We start from the raw sequence: 6,000 nt of genomic DNA, 5'->3' as shown, positions 1-6,000 counted from the left end.
GAGCTGCTGGGTGTTGCCATCCCGCGCCATACAGCCTCGCCCCGGCCGCCCCCGCCCCGGGCAGCGTCGTCCTCGCCGCACGCCACGAGGAGCAGCCGCGGCTGCCGCCGTGACAGAGCCGGTTACAGGAAACACCGCTCCTAGTTCTTGCGCTTTTTGGAAAATAGCGACTTCCACACCCCTCATCATAAGCGGTTGTATTTAAAAAAAGAGAAAAAAAATGAAAACCAGGGTTGAAGTTTTATAGGGGTGCATGTGTTTTTTTTACACGTTTACTGTAAGTACTTCTGTGCCATTTTTTATTTTAGGATCATGGGGCTTTGTCTAACTACACATTTCTTCTGCTGTGTGCACTATAAGCAAAAAGGCTGTGCAAATTCAAAAGTGAAAAAGAATATGAATATATAGTATCGCAATTATGAATGGACTGTGAATATATAGAATTATTAATTTTATCATAGATGAGGATACATTTAAATGAGTAGTACTTCTCATCTAACGTGTTTACCCCTTCTAGACAAACCAAATGCCTAAATCCATAACTGTAATACTAAAAAATCCCAAGGTCTGACTAGCCCTGGGGGCACCTATATTTCATGGATATTATGGCTTATGAACTCTAAGATCCCTATAAAATGCCTTGGTAGGTGGAAGAGCAAGCAAAAAAGAGGGAGGCTGAGCCTGTCCATAGCAGACAGATATTCCTCCCCTGGATGAAGCAGCGGAGTTGCTCCTTCCAGGCCCATATTTATGTTACCAACTGATAGTTTAATGTAAAGATACAGGTAGAGTCTGTCTTCGGGCCAGTGACTCTGAAGTTTGTTGCCACCCAGGAGCACAGCCGCAGCAAGCAGCTCAGAGACAGCCCTTCCCTCGTCTCTCCCCTTCCCCCCCCCCCCCCCCCAAAAAAAAAAACCCCATTTCGATGCCTGGTGGTTAGGCACTCACTTGAGAAACAAGAAATGCAGGTTTAATCAAGCCCAGCCATCCCACTCGTTGAGTGACTCCCACTCATTGGGCAATGGCTCTAACCACTACCCCAGCGTGTAAAAGGAGAAGCACCCAAATGCCTCGCCACATCCTCTTGTGGCTGCGTTTGCAAAAACGCAACCTCCACCGCGCTCCTCCGAGCCAGGGCAGCCAAGGCCGGCCCCAGGGACAAGGGCTGCCAGCTGCCCTGCCAAGGTACCTGGGAGCATCTTCCTCCAACTGCGAGAAAGACACTCCTGAAGCAACGTTTAAAGACCTCTTTTTCCCCGGTGATCAGCTTTAGGCATAAACGCCCCGAAGTTAGGTACGACATTCCAGCTGTCGCTTTGGGGGGATCCAACCCCTCCCAGGTACTACGTTTTCTGATTGCATTTAAGGGACAAAGTACCTAAAAAGTGCTGATGCATTGCAGTTCTTGGATGCCGAAGGCCTAACACGCAGTTTTTTTTAACTTTCCTGTGATTTTTACCTTCTCGGTGCAAAGGGAGGCATCAAAACAGCATATGGTTTCTTCTTTTAAACATATGTTTTGTCTTCACTTCAGAGACAGATTTACTTACAGAAGATTACTGAATACCACAATAGAGAAAATAACTTCCTGAGCATATAACCGCCATGAAATTCAAAGTAGATTCTAGCATAATCCAGGTATTTTCTCACTATTCCCCTCCACAAATTCCTAATCTGCAAGCTATTTGCATGCATGAAGCCTTATATGAACAAAACTTTGAAGCCAAGCTGTGAACAAAAAGAAAATGTAACCATTTCAAAAGCCAGAAAATTTATCAGAAGCCTAAAATTCAAATAGGGATTTTTAGGGACATTCATTTAGGCAATTTGGTGCCCTGTCAGGAGCATGGGAACAGCACAGGCATGAAATTCAAGGATTATTAAAAATGGGGCCTAATGCAAGCGTGTGAAGCTCAATGATGGAGAAAGGCCAAATTCTTTGCTACAATGTTTTTCAACATACTGTACACCACCATACAGCACTCATTTCTTTTATGATACGTTTAATGTGCATATATATATATAAACATATATATGTAGGATGCCCTTGCTCCAGCCCTCCTTTCGCAGCCTCGGTGGGAAAGTTGATGTATAGCAGGGCGAGGGAGAAACCTTGGCTTGCAGCGCCCCCTGCACATTCACATGAGAACCTCAGTTCCTGGTACATCCCGTAAACCACAGGAAAAAAACCCTTACAACGTACTGTCACAAGGGTGAACCAGTGCCATTGCTTCTTTCACAGTCAAAATACACAATTGGGTATTTAATAGCTGTTGGAATAGTCTTTGTACGAATTATCTTTGATCCCTGCTTACCGTATAGGTGTTCGGCACCAACCTGCATTCACTGTAATATTCTTTTAGTATCCAGAGATGACGAGACAGCAGGTTTCCTCACATCAAAGCTGTGACAAGAGTCTTTAAACTACAAAGGCTGGAATCAAAAAGTTTATGAGCACCACCCTGAGACAGATCTGTGTCTGTCAGCCTCTCATAGTATAAAATGTCATCTTTTAGTGTTCATTTATATTTAATTCAGTCAAAAATCAAAGGAGCCTGAAATATTAAGTGCTAAATTAACCTTCCTGCATATTCCCATAGTAATACATATGTTCTTAATTTGTAGGAAATACATCCTGAAAGCATTAGCTGAGTCAAACTACTAAATTAGTAAATACTGACAGGACTGCTGTAAAAAAAACTAAAAATGAAGCTGGTTATGACATTGCACTAAACATGCTTTTGGGAGTACATCAGTAAACACATGTGTGATGAGGTCTTACGTTCTGGAGTTTCTTGAGCTCCTACTAGGGGGGAGGAGGGGAAGAACTGGGGAGAATCCCCCTCTTCATCCCCTCTCAACTTTGATGGCTTTGCAAAACCAAGCCAGAAGTCAAGCTACTGCTCTCTTAAAGGCTCTACAATGAGTTATTTTTTCCAGCTACACATCTAGGAACATTCCTAAGAAAGAAGATACAAATGGACAGTCTGTCTGTGTAGCAGGATATGGAACTTTTCCCCAAAATGCCTCCGTTTCCAGGGACTATGCCATCCTGTCCCATCCCATCCCAGCCACCAAAGCCCACAAACACTAATTCCTCAGGCACAGGCTTGATAGATTCCTGGCTGGACACTCAGCAGCCTGCGATATTTGAGTCCCAATACGTTAGACCCGCTTTATACCTTCCCTTGTCCTTCCCGAGATTCCCGTGTCACAGAGTACAATGGACGGCTTCATTCCAGACTAAACCGGAAGAATATGCCCAGATGCAAAGATACGCTGCTGCAGGTTCAGGGTGGCAGGGTGAAGCCAATGTCACCGCCACACCAAGCTCACAGCTCTCAAGCTCAGTAGGTACACTTCCACCGCGGCGCTTCGCCACTTCCACGGTGCCGTAGGACCGCTTAGCTGGGTCTCCCAGCAGATCGAAGCCAAACATCACGAGAACCCAGCTATCGGCACTCGGATTCTTCTGGGTATCTGTCGTGTTCGCCCAGTGCCGGCAGCAGTGGGCATCCCACTGGCAGAGTCAGCACACCACACACACTCTTACCCAGATGATTTGCTAAGGCAAAGCACAGCACCCTGAGAGAGACAGTGGCAACCTGTAATTTGCCCTGTTACTCATTCCCTCTTGCTAAGCTTCCTGCTGAACTGCAGGGAAAAATCCATTAAGCATTCATTACGTCCATGATCAACTGCAGAGTGGCAAGTCTGTTCCTGCCAGGAAACAGGTCCCTTTCAGTGCAATCCTGATACTTCAAATAATTTCAAACCCAGCTGCGGCGGCATAAAGGTACCAGACTACTAGGCCATATGTGAAATCCATGTGTATATTACTGAGATCGTTTGCTACCGCTGCAGTTCTGTAACAGTTTTGTCTATTCCCCAGCAAAACCTGTAATAAATAAAAAATATCAGATGTGATTCCACTTCATATTATCACAGAGCTGAAATGTTGGAAAGAATCTAAAATTATATGTAGAAGGAGATGATTCTCTGCTAGTATCCTCATCAAAATCTCATTGTCAATTCAGGCAGGCAGGCATTTATTTGGACAACTAAGCAATACAAAGAACGTATTCCAGAAAGCACCAGGCTTAATATCAATGTTATGAAGTTTAGAACAATCAGCCTATCTTGTATGATCTTCCAGTAGGTTGTTTAGAAAGCTCACACTGTAGGTACTTAGAGTCTTCGTGAAGATTGAACAGAAAAAACAAGAGGCCACACAGTTGACTTCCTGCTTCATGAGCTTCAGACCTTGAATCTAGCAAAATTCCTACAAGGCAAACTCAGGAATTTGTTTTTTGAATTGTAAAAAACAGAGTGGCTTATTTCCTGAACAAACAGTTTCTCAACTCAAAAGCAAGTGCTGCCAGTCTCATAGAGCTACATGCCATGAAGTGAAAGATGGATTTAATGATCATGGACATCAAGAACAAGAGTCAAGAATTTTGGTTGCAGAGTGTAGGTGAGCTTAGGGCTTTTTACCAGATATTTTGCTTTTAGTGCCTTACCAGTTCCCCCAAGTGACTGTAATCTTCCAAGCTCTATATTGACAGAAACACCAAGTGTGTCAATCAAAACCACAGGAACCCATCGAGTCTTCAGCCCAGTTCCTAGATGTAGTCCAGGTTCAGTGTCACAGCTCTGTTCACCCAGCTCTGAAGTTGCTCTTCTGGATTACATCACCCCTGTGGAGCCTGAGCTTGCTCCCCATCTTTGGAGAAATTCCAGAGGAAGAGCAGGAAGATATTTACCAGATAGTCTTTTAAACTAAAATAGCTCTCCATATGGATAGCACAACATTATCTGTGTGTGCTCCATGTCTTAGTACTGAAGAGCCAAACCTGTCATTGGTACTTAAGAGTCAGCTTCCATTTAGTTCAGTGAAGCTGCAAGTCAGAGCAATTTCAACTTACTGTATGCCTTTGGAGTGACATTTAATTTTTTTTCTTCCCCCTCTTCTTTTTAAGCCTCTCAGTATCAAAGTTTCTTAAGGACAATATTCTATTCATTGCCACTAGAGATAATCTACTTTTGCCTGGAACGCTCTCCAAACATTTCTTACGACATTTCCTTTAGATGATGGCCTTACAGGATCTATTGCTTTTCCCACAAGAGCAAGCGAGTTTTGTGCACTTTGACTGAATCTATGTATACAACCTGTCAGAGAGGGGAGAACATGCTAATGCCTCTCCCAAAGTTGATTAGCCAGTGTTCTGTTTATCACGACAGAGAAGAAAAATAATTGTATGTATTTCGTGATTTCATGATTCTGCCTTTATATTGACTAGATGGTAGTGTAGGGAGGTCAGAACAGAGAGTCTTAAAGGTTACAATATCACAAAAATATCAACATGATTGAGTATATCTGAGAGTGTTTGGGAGTAATACTAGTACAGTAACCACAGTGACAACTACTTTCAAGAACGCTGAGGCAGCCTTTGAATGAAGCCTTGGGTTTGGTTCAAAACAACAGCAGTTCCCAAGTACAAGAGATCAGTAAAGCAAATCCAGGGACTTAGCCCTGCCTGAGAACTACACTGGGATCTACCCAAATGCATATTTGAAGAACAACAGCTACTTACCTTAGAATTATTATAGTTTCTAGAGATGACACTACACTCTCACGAACTGCTGCATATCCCTACTTTTGGCAGTCCCCCAGCTATCATCAGCTTGAGAAGAAGCCGAAGGTGGGCTGAGGTCGTGCTGATCTCCCGCACAGAGTACGAGGAAGCACAGTTGCACGCACAGCTCTGATGGACAGTGCCACTTCAAAACCCAGTCCTAAACACCTTGTCTGCTTATACAAGTACAGTGGGAGCAACACGGACAACATCACTTCAAAGAGACAAATCTATGGCTGGTAACCACTTTACCTAAAGTTTCAATGTTATGGGTATTAATTTATATGAGGCACTATATAGGCAAATGGATAACTTTTTAGGAATTGGAAGTGGAGGAACCGTCAATCAATCAACTTGGAAAGAA

The sequence above is a fragment of the Dromaius novaehollandiae genome, chromosome 2 (assembly GCF_036370855.1).
Source record: "Dromaius novaehollandiae isolate bDroNov1 chromosome 2, bDroNov1.hap1, whole genome shotgun sequence".
NCBI lineage: Eukaryota > Metazoa > Chordata > Aves > Casuariiformes > Dromaiidae > Dromaius > Dromaius novaehollandiae.
The sequence above is the reverse complement of the archived record's forward strand: the minus strand, read 5'-3'. Positions refer to the sequence as shown.